General features: G+C 42.8%; 1 pseudogene; it reads left to right on the top strand.

Annotated features, from left to right (window-relative positions):
* The window catches only part of LOC120863446, a 31,471-nt pseudogene extending 16,553 nt beyond the window's left edge, over positions 1–14,918 (top strand).
* The last annotated feature ends 762 nt before the right edge of the window (positions 14,919–15,680 follow it).

The raw sequence follows: 15,680 nt of genomic DNA, 5'->3' as shown, positions 1-15,680 counted from the left end.
TTAGCTTTAGTTAGAGGAAGATTAGAGGTTAGGTTAGAGGAAGTTGGGTTTAGTTAAGAGCAGAAAGTAAAAAAGTGCTAAGTTTGAGGTTGTGGAGTTGTTTGTTGTAGAGCTGGGCCTTCTAGAGGGAAAACCCAAAGGGAGCAAAGATTAGAGCACATATAAGGTCAGGGGGAAGGCTTCCCTGGTGGCTCAGAAGGTAAAGAATCTCCCTGCAATGCAGGAGACCTGGGTTCTATCCCTGGGTCAGAAAGATCCCCTGGAGAAGGGAATAGCAATCCACTCCAGTATTCTTGCCTACAAAATCCCATGGACAGAACAGCCTGGTGGGCTAAAGTCCATGGGGTCACAGAGTCAGACATGACTGATCCACTAATATCCAAGGTCAGGGAGAAGAAAGCAGAGCATTATACAAATAAGCTAACAAACAAAATACTCTAATTTTTTTTTTTCTGGTATCTTTTAACCAGTGAAGACACCATTGTTTTCTACTCAACAGTATAAACTGTTTCTTAGCCAGTGTAATCAATTGGGATGATTTGAAAATTTGAATTAAAATAAATCTTACCCGGAACTGATAAGGTCTAAACTAAGCTATTGGTTTTAAGGCAACATTCATGTTTGGGTATTAAAATACACCATTTTTGCTGTGATAACTAAATATAATCATTTCTTCTTTCTATCCTTGACTTCACTCTGATATGACTGTTTTAAGATAATTTTTAAGTGATCTACTTTTTATTTCTAAATGCAACATATATAACTGTTTATCAAAAACTGGCTGCAGATATTCCATTTCCATCTGGAGGCCTGTTATCATGAGTCTTTCAAAGACCATTTGGGTCAGTGAAAAGTGAAAGTCACTCAGTTGAGTCCCCCTCTTTGTGACCCTCTGGCTGCAGCCTGTCAGGTTCCTCTGTCCATGGAGTTCTCCAGGCAAGAATATTGGAGCGTGTTGCCTTTCCTTCTTCAGGGGATCTTCTCAACCCTGGATTGAACCCAGAGAGACATACAAGTTTATGGAGAAGAGCAGCTATACCTTTATCTTTCAAAATCAGGGCATGTTTGCAGCTGAGAAGTGTTCACTATTGTCAATTTCATACTGCATGAAACTTGAGTGTTTTGGAAAATAAAGAATGAAAAGTAGGTTGGATTGGAACTGTTGGTAGAATGCTGTGCTTAGGGTCTCTGTAAGTAATTCTGTGTTGCATTCTGTAAGCAAGAAGGTGCCACTAAATTCCTTGCTGATGGTGACTTTCACCACCAGAACTGAACTCCAGTAGGATAACTCTTGGCTGCTTTGTGGAAGTTGGAGTGAAAAGCGAGAGGCAGAGAGACTAGAGGCAAAAGAAAAGTGACATAGTCTAGGTAAGAAATATCAAATCGAGTCTATACAAACAACCACTATACAAAGTGGTTGGCAGGCAAGTGTTTTTCACCACCAGTGCCACCTGGGAAGATACCAAACAAAGATGGTAAAAGAACAAAACTCTTTTCTGTTTCTCCTCTAAACATTTCTGACACCAAGTGTCTTTTTTTTCCCCCACACCAACTAATTTTCCAACTTCCTGGACACCAATTAGATAGGTGCCCTATAGTTCAGTTATAACACTGTCTGGAGTCAGCTTAGACCCCAAAAGTTAAGAGCTTTGTCCCCAAAGGCTGCCCTCCCCAGCGTGTCAGACATCAGTCACAGCTCCATGCTGTCATCTGTGTTCTGGCTGACCAGCTATGAATCAAAGGTTTCTGTGACCCCCGCTCCCCTGCAGTTTGACAGTTTGCTGAAATGGCTCACAGGACAGGACTCAGAAACAACAATTTATTTACTATATATCTATATGTATATCTACTATATACTATTCAGTTCAGTTCAGTTCAGTCGCTCAGTCGTGTCCGACTCTTTGCGACCCCATGAATCGCAGCACGCCAGGCCTCCCTGTCCATCACCAACTCCCGGAGTTCACTCAGATTCATGTCCATCGAGTCAATGATGCCATCCAGCCATCTCATCCTCTGTTGTCCCCTTCTCCTCCTGCCCCCAATCCCTCCCAGCATCAGAGTCTTTTCCAATGAGTCAACTCTTTGCATGAGGTGGCTAAAGTACTGGAGTTTCAGCTTTAGCCTCATTCCTTCCAGAGAAATCCCGGGGTTGATCTCCTTCAGAATGGACTGGTTGGATCCTATTTATTTACTATATATTTATATATAATATTAATAATTAATTAATTATTAATTGCTATTTATATATTATATATTTACTATAAAAGGATATAACTCAGATGCAAGAAGGCACAAGGCAAGGTATGGGGAAAGAGAGGGGAGCTTCCATGTCCTCTCCAAGGGCACTGCCTTCCAAGTACCTCCACGCATTCACCAGCCAAGAAGTTCTCTGAGCCCCTTTGGTTGGTAGGATTTTCACGCAGGCTGTGTTACATGGGCACGATTGATCAGATCATTGGTCCTTGGTGATTAACTCAGCCTCCAGCCAGGTAAAGGGGAAGGACTGAAAATTTCAATGCTCTCAAGGTTGAGGCCTCTTGAGTCTAGCCCAGCCATCCAGGAGTCACCGCATTAGCATCAACACAGGTATGGTTGAAAGGGGCCTCTCACGAATAACAAAAGCTGCTCCTCTTATCCCTGCCACTTAAGAAATTTCAAGGGTTTTAGGAGTGCTGTGCCAGGAGCTGGCGACAAGAGCAAAATATTTCTTATTGTATCACAATACCACAGATGGGGATGGAGTAAGCTGTGGATGTACAACCCACACTTGATTGGCAACTGGGTAAACTGCCTGATTCATCCAATTATACTAGAAAGGTCATGATTCCTGAACTTCACCACTCCTACTTCAGTTAAATCCTTCTCCACATGTACCCAAATATCTCCCTGAGCCATGTAGACTCTGTCAGAAAGAACAGCACATTTCCTGACACCCATAACATTAGGGAGAAGGGAGGGAAAAGAGTTGCATAATTACTGTTGCACAATTGCAATTGGAACTGATTCTGCCAGCCTGAAATTGGCTCCTGGTCTCCCCTGCTGACATTTCAGACCTTCGTTATAAGTGAAGAACCTTGGTAACCGTGTCACACATTTTCCTGTGGTCTGAAACATACTCATTTAATGAGATGATGACCTTTATTTATCTACAGAATGTGACACCATTAGCCAAACACACAGAGTGAGGTTGAGACAGTGATTTGGAACTCACAATTTAGATGTTTTTCTGAAAAACATCTGGGCAAAAATGAACAGACATGTCCTCTATTACTAGGGATTGTGATTTAAGACCAGATGCACTGTAACTCAGGGGTAGGGTGTGAATAATAGGGTGTATAACTCTTTACTCATATTCAATGCCCCTTTTGCAAAAGCGTTAATGCTTATCTGACCCTTTGAAATGAGGTTTGGTCACATGACTTGCTTTGTTTGAAGACATGTGATGGCAATGATGCGCATGTCCTTTCTAGATGGACGTTTAAGAACCAGTGCATTTTTTTCAGGGCTGCCCTTCTCCTCTGCCTTGGCAACTGATAGTTGTAGAGTCTCCAGCTGGATCACTGGGTAAGGACGCAGTGGCATGGAGCTAGCATGTAAAGGGAATGTATTATGAGCGAGAGAAACCTTTGCTGTGTTAAGCCACTGGGATTTGGAGTTGTTTGTCACCACAACGTAGTCAACCTATCATGACTGATAAAAGGTGTATATTTCTATTGTACACCTCTATTATATATATGGAGTCATTTTTATAAGAAAGAAACATTGGGGGGAAAAGGCAGTGTGGGTGTAACAAGAAAATTTGGTAGAAAATAGTCTTTAAATTGTCACTAGAAATTGGTGAAAATGACCTACTTGTTCTTTCATGTTTAACTATATACTGCTATAGAAATGATCAAATATTTTGTTTCAGGTGCTTAGGGGTAGAGAAGGAGGTGGAGGAGTTGGAACTTGAAAATAATAAATGTACAAAGAAATGGAAAGTTCTCCAGATTTTCTAAAAGGATCAAAGAAGTGTGAACTAATAGAAATGTCTGTAACCGCAGAGAGCCAAAAAAAAAAAAAACTGTGGGCTGGGTGCTTTTCTGACTCCTCATCTAGAATTAACCTGTGAATGTCAACCCACTCTGCTTGGCTCATCTTAGAGGATCATTCCAATGCTTGGAATATTGAAGGGATCTATCAGATCTGCCCCTGACACATGAGGTAGGTCAAGTACGACAGCCAAAAACTAGTTAGAACTCAAGAAAAGTCTTCAAAGAGTCTTTCTGTAATTGCTTAAGACCTTATCAGGTCAATATGTTTGTTTTCTTGGTTCAAAAGGATTTCTTTATGTCTCTTAGACTGTTTCTCAGAGTGAAATGTGAATTGAAAAGTCAGATGAGATGCATTTATGTTTCGCAGTATGATTACCACCATAGCAGGGCTTCTCCGATCGCTCAGTTGGTAAGGAATCTGCCTGCAATGCAGGAGACCCTGGTTCGACTCCTGGGTTGGGAAGATCTGCTGGAGAAGGGATAGGCTATCCACTCCAGTATTCTAGCCTAGAGAATTCCATGGACTATACCCATGGGGTCGCAAAGAGTCGGATATGACTGAGTGACTTTCACTCACCACTATAGCATTAGCTAACACCTCTGTTATATTATGTAGTTTTGTGTGTGCGTGTGTGTGTTAAACAAAATAAAATATGGAGAACAGTTAAGGTATAATCTCTTAGCAACTCTGAAGTTTATGGTATGGTATTGTTGACTATAATCATATATGAACGTATCAAATCAACATGTTGCACATGTCAACTACAGCTAAAAAAAGTCTGAAAAGATAAAAGCAGGACTGGACTATAGTGATCTTTGAAGAAAGTAAGCTTGAGTTGCTTCATCTGACTTGATGTAGTTATCGTTAATTGCTTTGCAGGGTGTGTATGTGTGTGTGTGTGGAGGGAGTGCCAAGAAATTAGACATGATATTATTGACCAGTCAGCTGTTTGCAGGGGATTTGAGCAGGTTACTTAAGAGATGTGGCATCCATCATTCAATGCAGTAAGGAGCCCTGGTTTTAGATCTTTCTCCAAGCAGCAAGTATCCACTTTCACAAACAGGGTTTACAGCATCGCTTTAAACACAATACCTAGAGCAGAATGATTCTGCGTAAAAGAACCAAAGTCTAAGTGAAACATGCTTATGTTTACTGGACAGGTATGCTGTCTTACTTGGCCGTAAGGTGCATTTGCTGAAAATGCCTGGCTGCGGTGGTGGTGCACAAGTGTGACGGTGGTGGCGGTGGTGCACAAGCGTGGCCTAGAGGAGCTACCCCACACCCAAGGTCACGGGCAGCGGGCTGGGAGGAGCTACCCCACACCCAAGGTCAGCGGCAGCGAGCTGGGAGGAGCTACCCCACACCGAAGGTCACGGGCAGTGGGCCGGGAGGAGCTACCCCACACCCAAGGTCAGGGGCAGTGGGCCAGGAAGAGCTACCCAACACCCAAGGTCAGGGGCAGCCATGAAGAGATACCCCACATCCAAGGTAAGGGAAACCAAGTACAATGGTAGGCACTGAGAGAGGGCATCAGAGGGCAAACACACTGAAACCACAGTCACAGACAACTAGCCAATCTGGTCACACAGACCATAGCCTGGCCTAACTCAATGAAACTAAGCCATGCCGTGTGGGGCCACCCAGGATGGATGGGTCATGGTGGAGAGGTCTGACAGAATGTGATCTACTGGAGAAAGGAATGGCAAACTACTTCAGTATTCTTGCCTTGAGAATCCCATGAACAGTGTGAAAAGGCAGATAGATAGGTCACTGAAAGATGAACTCCCCAGGTCAGTAGGTGCCCCATATGCTACTGGAGATCAGTGGAGAAATAGCTCCAGAAAGAATGAAGGGATGGAGCCAAAGCAAAAAACAACACCCAGCTGTGGATGGGGCTGGTGATAGAAGCAAGGTCCAATGCTGTAAAGAGCAATATTGCACAGGAACCTGGAATGTCAGGTCCATGAATCAAGGCAAATTGGAAGTGGTCAAACAAGAGATGGCAAGAGTGAACATTGACATTCTAGGAATCAGCGAACTAAAATGGACTGGAATGGGTGAATTTAACTCAGATGACCATTATATCTACTGCTCTAGGCAGGAATCCCTTAGAAGAAATGGAGTAGCCATTGTAGTCAACAAAAGAGTCCAAAATGCAGTACTTGGATGCAGTCTCAAAAACAACAGAATGATCTCTGTTTGTTTCCAAGGCAGACCATTCAATGTCACGGTAATCCAAGTCTGTGCCCCGACCAGTAACGCTGAAGAAGCTGAAGTTGAACGGTTCTATGAAGACCTACAAGAACTTCTAGAACTAACACACCCAAAAGATGTCCTTTTCATCCTAGGGGACTGGAATGCAAACGTAGGAAGTCAAGAAACACCTGGAGTAACAGGCAAATTTGGCCTTGGAATACAGAATGAAGCAGGGCAAAGGCTAATAGAGTTCTGCCAAGAGAACACATTGGTCATAGCAAACACCCGCTTCCAACAACACAAGAGAAGACTCTACACATGGACATCACCGAAATCAGATTGATTATATTCTTTGCAGCCAAAGATGGAGAAGCTCTATACAGTCAGCAAAAACAAGACTGGGAGCTGACTGTGGCTCAGATCATGAACTCCTTATTGTCAAATTCAGACTGAAATTCAAGAAAGTGGAGAAAACCACTAGATCATTCAGGTATGACCTAAATCAAATCCCTTATGACTACACAGTAGAAGTGAAAAACAGATTTAAGGGACTAGATCTGATAGACAGAGTGCCTGATGAACTATGGATGGAGGTTCGTGACACTGTACAAGAGACAGGAATCAAGACCACCCCCAAGAAAAAGAAATGCAAAAAAGCAAAATGGCTGTCTGAGGAGGCCTTACAAATAGCTGTGAAAAGAAGAGAGGTGAAAAGCAAAGGAGAAAAGGAAAGATATAAGCATCTGAATGCAGAGTTCCAAAGAATAGCAAGGAGAGATAAGAAAGGCTTCCTCAGCAATCAATGCAAAGAAATAGAAGAAAACAACAGAATGGGAAAGACTAGAGATCTCTTCAAGAAAATTAGAGATACCAAGGGAACATTTCATGCAAAGATGGGCTCAATAAAGGACAGAAATGGTGGGGACTCAACAGAAGCAGAAGATAAGAAGAGGTGGCAAGAATACACAGAAGAACTGTACAAAAAATATCTTCATGACCCAGATAATCACAATGGTGTGATCACTCACCTAGAGCCAGACATCCTGGAATGTGAAGTCAAGTGGGCCTTAGAAAGCATCACTACGAACAAAGCTAGTGGAGGTGATGGCATTCCAGTAGAGCTATTTCAAATCCTGAAAGATGATGCTGTGAAAGTGCTGTACTCAATATGCCAGCAAATTTGGAAAACTCAGCAGTGGCCACAGGACTGGAAAAGGTCAGTTTTCATTCCAATCCCAAAGAAATGCAAAGCCAAAGAACGCTCAAACTACCACACAATTGAACTCATCTCACACGCTAGTAAAGAGCTGCTCAAAAATCTCCAAGTCAGGCTTCAGCAATACATGAACCGTGAACTTCCAGATGTTCAAGCTGGTTTTAGAAAAGGCAGAGGAACCAGAGATCAAATTGCCAACATCCGCTGGATCATGGAAAAAGCAAGAGAGTTCCAGAAAAACATCTATTTCTGCTTTATTGACTATGCCAAAGCTTTTGACTGTGTGGATCACAAAAAACTGTGGAAAATTCTGAAAGAGATGGGCATACCAGACCACCTGACTTGCCTCTTGAGAAACCTGTATGCAGGTCAGGAAGCAACAGTTAGAACTGGACATGGAACAACAGACTGGTTCCAAATAGGAAAAGAAGTACTTCAAGGCTGTATATTGTCACCCTGCTTATTTAACTTATATGCAGAGTACATCATGAGAAACACTGGGCTGGGAGAAACACAAGCTGGAATCAAGATTGCCAGGAGAAATATCAATAACCTCAGATATGCAGATGACACCACCCTTATGGCAGAAAGTGAAAAAGAATTATGGAGCCTCTTGATGAAAGTGAAAGAGGAGAGTAAAAAAGTTGGCTTAAAGCTCCACATTCAGAAAACGAAGATCATGGCATCTGGTCCCATCACTTCATGGGAAATAGATGTGGAAACAGTGTCAGAATTTATTTTTTTGAGCTCCAAAATCACTGCAGATGGTGACTGCAGCCATGAAATTAAAAGATGCTTACTCCTTGGAAGGAAAGTTATGACCAAAATAGACAGCATATTCAAAGGCATAGACATTACTTTGCCAACAAAAGTCTATCTAGTCAAGGCTATGGTTTTTCCAGTGGTCATGTATGGATGTGAGAGTTGGACTATAAAGAAAGCTGAGCACTGAAGAATTGGTGCTTTTGAACTGAGGTGTTGTAGAAGACCCTTGAGAGTCCCTTAGACTGCAAGGAGATCCAACCAGTCCATCCTAAAGGAGATCAGTCCTGGGTGTTCATTGGAAGGACTGATGCTAAAGCTGAAACTCCAATACTTTGGCCACTTCATGCGAAGAGCTGTCTCATTGGAAAAGACCCTGATGCTGGGAAAGATTGAGGGCAGGAGGAGAAGGGGATGATAGAGATGAGATGGTGGGATGGCATCACGGGCTCGATGGACATGGGTTTGGGTGAACTCCGGGAGTTGGGAGGCCTGGCATTCTGTGGTTCATGGGGTCGCAAAGAGTCAGACACGACTGAGTGACTGAACTGAATTGAACCAGTAGATAAAAACGAAAATTTTTCTTTTGTTTGAGTATGTGCACACACAAAAACTAAGGCTTACTTTATTACTATCTATAAAAGCAAGCGAAAAATCATCCTACTGTTAAAGGGGGCAGATAGGAACACGAAGAAACAAAGCCACACTTTACCTTCGGTGTAGCTAGAACAGAGCTCCAGGTTTAGGCAGTCTGCCTGCCAGCCATGCCCACTTGGGCATCTAATGGGATCCTGATGCGTCCTGCCTGCACTCCTGATGTTTTCCTCCTTTAACCTGCTTTCCCTGTAGACTTTGCATTTCTGGAAATGGAAACTTCATTCTTCTGGCTGCTCAGGCCAAACACTTTGAGTTACGTTTGACTTTCCTCTTTCTTTCACTCTGAATCCATGGGAAGATTTGAGCAGCTTTATTTCAAATATATATCCTGTATCTGGCCACTTATCACCACCTCCACTGTTCTCAGTCTAGTCCAAGCCATCACCAATCCCCTCTGAACTACTAACAACCTCCTACTCATCTCCTTCTTCCCAGTCTTGTCCTCTTAGGGACACTTCTCCACAAGGCGGTTGAAGGAATTTTTTTTAACATATATATTTTAAAATAATGTATGAAAAAAGTGAAAGTGTTTTTTCCCTCAGTCCTATCTGACTCTTTGTGACCCCGTGGACTGTGGCCTGCCAGGCTCCTCTGTCCATGGGATTCTCCAGGCAAGAGTCCTGGAGTGGGTTGCCATTTCCTCCTCCAAGAAATCTTCTTGACACAGGGATTGAACCATTGCCTACGTCACTGCAGGCAGATTCTTTACCATCAGAGCCAACAGAGAAAACAATGTATACCTGGACATAATTTAAAGAGTCAGTTTCAAAAGTTTGTTACTTAAACAGTAGTTCCTCTCACCCTCCCTCCCAATTACTGCTTCCCAGAGGCAGGCATCCAGCCTTTGTCTGATTTTAATATTGGCCTCATTTAATTTAGTCACTAATGCCTATGATTATATGATGCTATAAAAGCTGCCAGTTACACTGTGTTACACCATGGGTTGAGACATATCCTGATTATGGATATGTTGAAATGCAAAAAGATGTCTCAGAATTGAATAAATATGGTACTTTCATTTCTTTGAATAATATGGGGATACATATTTTATTTCTTCTAAGGTTGCTCAGTCCTGTCCAACTCTTTGAGATCCCATGGACTGTCCATGGGATTCTCGAGGCCAGAATACTGGAGTTAGTAGCCTTTCCCTTCTCCAGGGGATCTTCCCAACCTAAGGATCGAACCCAGGTCTCCCACATTGCAGGCAGATCCTTTACCAGCTGAGCCATAAGGGAAGCCCAAGAATACAGGAGTGGGTAGCCTGTCCCTTCTCCAGGGGATCTTCCCAACCCAGGAATTGAACTGGGGTCTGCTGCATTGCAGATGGATTCTTCACCAACTGAGCAATTAGGGAAGCCCATATAAATATATATGTAATATATATAGGGCTTCCAGGCAGTGCTAGTGGTAAAAAATCCCCCTGCCAGTGCAAGAGCTGCGAGAGGCTCAGGTTTGATCCCTGGGTAGGGAAGATCCGCTGGAAGAGAATGGCTACCCACTCCAGTATTCTTGCCTGGAAAATTCCATGGTCAGAGGAGCCTGGTGGGCTAGAGTCCATGGGGTTACAAAGTGTCAGGCACAACTGAAAAGCTGAGCAGCAGCATGATTATCTGTATTCCTAATTCTTGGGTTTAGCCGTTAAGCACTGACTTCCCACTATGGAAGGTGAAGGTCTATTATGCTTTTACACCCTCTCTCCTACTGTCATATCCCTCATCCACAGTAAGACAGCATTTGATTATACTAATATTCCATATCTTCATAGTATGACTATATAAACATTTTCATAGCTGGACCATATAATACTCTTGTCTCTTTCTTCCCCATTCCTTTCTGTTTGCCACTGGAGTTTGTCATCATCTTTTTAAAACTTTCAGTTATTTATTTAATTTTTTTAAGTCACTCATGGCCGACTCTTTGCGACCCCATAGTCCATGGAATTCTCCAGGCCAGAATATTGGAGTGGGTAGCCTCTCCCTCTGCAGGGGATCTTCCCAAACCAGGGATCGAACCCAGGTCTCCTGCATTACAGGCAGATTCTTTACCAGCTGAGCCACAGGGGAAGCTGAAGACTGGAGTGGGTAGCCTATCCCTTCTCCATGGGATTTTCCCAAGCGAGGAATCAAACTGGGGTCTCCCGCGTTTCAGACGGATTCTTTACCAACTGAGCTATTATATTTACTTATATTTCTGTGTAATTATGCTCAAGCTCACTCTCCTGTGTGTAAATCTCAGGCACTCAGGTGTTCATCCTAGAGTCTTCTGAGTTCTCTAGCCAGGTCGCAGGGTTGTGAGCTTGGCATTTCTTTTCACCACCTCCCTGGGATTCTTGTTCCCTCTGTCAACAAGCTCCTGTTCCTTGGATCCTTTGTAAGCTTTCTTGTTTTGCTCCTTTGTATGAACGTCTATTGTACTACTTTTCTGAGTAAGTTTTAAAGTAATGTTTTGAAACCTTGCCTGTCTAAAAATAATTTTATTTGACTCCTGCGTTTAATTGCCTGGGTATGAAATTTCAAGCTTGAAAGAATTTCTCCCAGTCTGGAGAAAGTATTGCTTCATTTTCCCCAGTATAGTCCAGGATCGTTGTGTGAAACCTGTCTTCTCCTCTTTCTGAAAATGCTCCTTTCTTTGTGCCCAAGGTTCTGAAACTTCACAATGATTTTGGCAACTCCTTGAGTTATTTGAATGAAAATTTCATTCCCTCCTCTCCAATATTCTCTTCTCTCTATTTTAAAACTTTCATTATTTGAATGTTGACCTTGTGGATGATTGTCTTTTTTTAACCTATATTTTTTTCCCTATTTTTGATTTTTCACCTTTGTTTACATTCCTCTATTTTCTATAATTTTTAGTTATTTTCTAGGAGATTTGCAACCACCTCACTGAGTTTTTCCTTCATCTCCAGTATAGATTTGTTTATTTCTTAGAATTATTTTATTTTCAAAATTTTTCTTTTAACAGTTAAGTATCCATTTCTTCTCTCCTCTCTCTGAAGACATCAAAGAACTTTGACCTTTTCTTTTTGTGAAGTTTTGTTTCCTCTAAGTTACCATTGGTTGGCTTTGTCTCCTGACCTTAAGATGAGCAGTTATCCTCAAACATCTGTTGGCTCTTAAACATATTTAAGAGTTGTTGTTCGGTCATCCAGTCATGTCTGACTCTTTGCAACCCGGTGTACTGCAGTATGCCAGGCTTCCCTGTCCCTCATCATCTCCTGAAGTTTGCCCAAGTTCATATCTTTTGCATCAGTGATGCCATCCAGCCATCTCACCCTCTGTTGTCCCCTTCTCCTTCTGCCCTCAATCTTTCCCAGCATCAGGGTCTTTTCCAGTGAGTCAGCTGTTCACATCAGGTGACCAAAATACTGGAGTTTCAGCTGTAGCATCAGTCCTTCCAATGAGTATTCGGGGTTGATTTCCTTTAAGATTTACTGGTTTGATCTCTTTGCTGTCCAAAGGACTGTCAGGAGTCTTCTCCGGCACCACAGTTCAAAGGCATCAATTCTTTGGTGCTCTGCCTTCTTTACGGTCCAGCTATCCAAACCATATGTGACCACTGGGAAGACCATAGTCTTGACTATATGGACCTTTGTTAGCAGAGTAATGTCTCTGCTTTTCAACACACTGCCTAGGTTTGTCATACTTTCCTGCCAAGAAGCAGTTGTCTTCTGATTTCATGGCTGTAGTCACTATCTGCAGTGATTTTAGAGCTCGAGAAGAGGAAACTTGTCACTACTTCCACATTTTCCCCTTCTGTTTGCCATGAAATAATGGGACTGGATGCCGTGATCTTAGTTTTTTCAGTATTTAGTTTTAAGCCAGCTTTTTCACTCTCCTCCTTCACCCTCATCAAGAGATTGTTTAGTTCCTCTTCACTTTCTGCCATTAGAATGGTATCGCATACCCAAGATTGTTGATATTTCTCCCATCTATCTTGATTCCAGCTTGTAACTTATCCAGCCCAGCATTTCTGATGATGTGTTCAGTGTATAGGTTGAATAAACAGAGTGACAACAGACAGACCTGTCATACTCCTTTCTCAATCCTACAAATAAGTTATTCCATACAGGGTTCTAACTGTTGCTTCTTGACCTGCATACGGGTTTCTCAGGAGACAGATAAGATGGTCTGGTATTCCCAACTCTTTAAGAGCTTTCCATAGTTTCTTATGATCCACACAGTCAAAGGCTTTAGTGTAGTCAATGAAACAGAAGTAGACATTTTTCTGGAATTCCCTTGCTTTCTCTATGATCTAAAGAATGTTGGCAATTTGATCTCTGGTTCCTCTGCCTATTTTAAACCCAGCTTGGATGTCTGGCAGTTCTTGGTTCACGTAATGCTGAAGCCTAGCATGCAAGATTTTAAGCATGACCTTACTAGCATGGGAGATGAGTGCAATTGTCCTGTAGTTTGAATTCTTTAGCATTATCCTTCTTGCAAAGGGTTGAGGATTGACCTTTTCCAGTCCTGTGGACACTGCTGGTTCTTCCAGATTTGCTGACATGTTGAGTGCAACACTTTGATAGCATCATCTATTAGGGTTTTGAATAGCTCTACTGGAATTCCATTGCATCCACTAGCTTTATTGACAGCAGTGTTTCCTAAGGCCCACCTGACTTCACCCTTCATGGATCACTGCCTTGTCATAGTGAAGAGGCTAGCATGACTCAATGAAGCTATGAGCCATGTCAGGCCACCCAAAATGGTTGGGTCATAGTGGAGAGTTCTGACAAAACGTGATTCACTGGAGAAGGGAATGGCCAACCACCCCAGTATACTTGCTGTGAGAACGTCATGAACTGGCTGCCAGTGGTGTAGCACGCCTGTTTTCCTATTATAGAGAGTCTCCTGTCTTGGAGCGTCGCTGCCGACTGGGCACTCGTGTTTGGGTTGTTACGGCAAGTTGTCTCCGGGCAAGTGAGCCCGGAGCAGCTGGCTGGCATTCATAAGTACAAGTACAGTGCTGTGGATACCAATCCACTCTCTCTGTATGTCATGCACCCATTTTGGAACACTGTAGTAAAGGTATTTCCTACTTGGCTGGCTCCAAATCTGATAGCCTTCTCTGGCTTTCTGCTGGCTGTATTCAATTTTCTACTTAGGGCATACTTTGATCCTGACTTTTATGCTTTAGCACCAGGTCACAAGCATGTACCCAACTGGGTCTGGATTGTAGTGGGCATCCTCAGCTTCATGGCCTACACGCTAGATGGTGTGGACGGAAAGCAAGCCCACAGAACCAATTCCAGCACTCTGCAGGGGGAGCTTTTTGACCATGGCCTGGACAGCTGGTCATGTGTTTACTTTTTGTCACATGTATTCCATTTTTGGACGAGGATCATCTGGTTTCAGTGTTTTTGTTCTTTATCTCCTGCAGTGGGTAGTTTTGTTTTCTTTCATCCTGTCTCACTGGGAAAAGTATAACACAGGGATTCTTTTCCTGCCATGGGGATATGACATCAGCCAGGTGACTATTTCTTTTGTCTACATAGTGACTGCGGTTGTGGGAGCTGAGGCCTGGTAGGAACCTTTCCTGTTTAATTTCTTATATGGAGACCTATTCACTGCCATGATCATTGGTTGTGCACTGTGCGTGACTCTTCCAATGAGTTTGTTAAATTTTTTCAGAAGCTATAAAAATAACACGTTGAAACACAATTCAGTCTATGAAGCTGTGGTTCCTGTCTTTTCTCCATGTCTGCTATTCATTTTGCCTACAGCATGGATCCTCCTGTCAGCTTCAGATATTTAGAGTTACACCCTAGAGTGTTCTACTTAATGGTTGGAACAGCCTTTGCCAACAGCACATGTCAGCTGATTGTCAGATGAGCAGTACCCGGTGCCCAATGTTGAATCGGTTGCTGCTTCCTCTTTTTGTGATTGTCATGGTGGTGAACGTAGGAGTAGCCCCTTAGGTTGAGAGCACTCTGCTGTTCACATTGACAGCTGCTTTCATGCTGGCCCATGTCCACTATGGAGTATGAGTGGTAAAGCAGCTGAGCAACCATTTTCACATTTACCCCTTCTCACTGAGAAAACCAAACTCGGATTGACTAGGAGTGGAAGAAAAGAATATTGGCCTGTAATCTACAGAAAGAAGTACTGTAAATAAGATGCTTGTAAATATTCATCCATCACTGCTGAGCTAAACTGATCTGCTCAACAGATATGGGAACTCAGTGTGTGTGTGGTACTTGGACAGCAGGAATGATACATATCTGAACTTGTAGAACATTGGACCTATTAACTCTCAGCTTACTTTTTTTTTATAAAACCATGTGTTGTTTTGGTTAAATGTAATAGCCAAGCAAAATGTTCCTTGTAGCTTAGGAGTCCATAATGTTTTGGTTCATACAGAGTTAAAGATGCTTGGATTTTATTTTTCAAACCCTCATATTTGTTTAAGAACACTGATAACATTCAGAGGACCCAATATGTTTTCATATTTGGTACATAGTAGTAAGTCTTTTGGAGAAGGCAATGGCAACCCACTCCAGTACTCTTGCCTGGAGAATCCCAGGGACAGGGGAGCCTGGTGGGCTGCCGTCTATGGGGTCGCACAGAGTTGGACACGACTGAAGTGACTTAGCAGCAGCAGTAAGTCTTTTGGAGAAGGCAATGGCAACCCACTCCAGTACTCTTGCCTGGAAAATCCCATGGACGGAGGAGCCTGGTGGGCTGCAGTCCATGAGATTTTCCAGGCAAGAGTACTGGAGTGGGTTGCCATGGTCTTAAGTAATTCTCTGCCTCTTTATCCTATTTTATTTTCCTTCTTGGTGCCCTTCACTGCATGACTCATGATATATTCATTTGTT

Source organism: Oryx dammah, unplaced genomic scaffold (genome assembly GCF_014754425.2).
Source record: "Oryx dammah isolate SB20612 unplaced genomic scaffold, SCBI_Odam_1.1 HiC_scaffold_5, whole genome shotgun sequence".
NCBI lineage: Eukaryota > Metazoa > Chordata > Mammalia > Artiodactyla > Bovidae > Oryx > Oryx dammah.
This window is presented reverse-complemented; position numbering and strand designations above follow the sequence as displayed.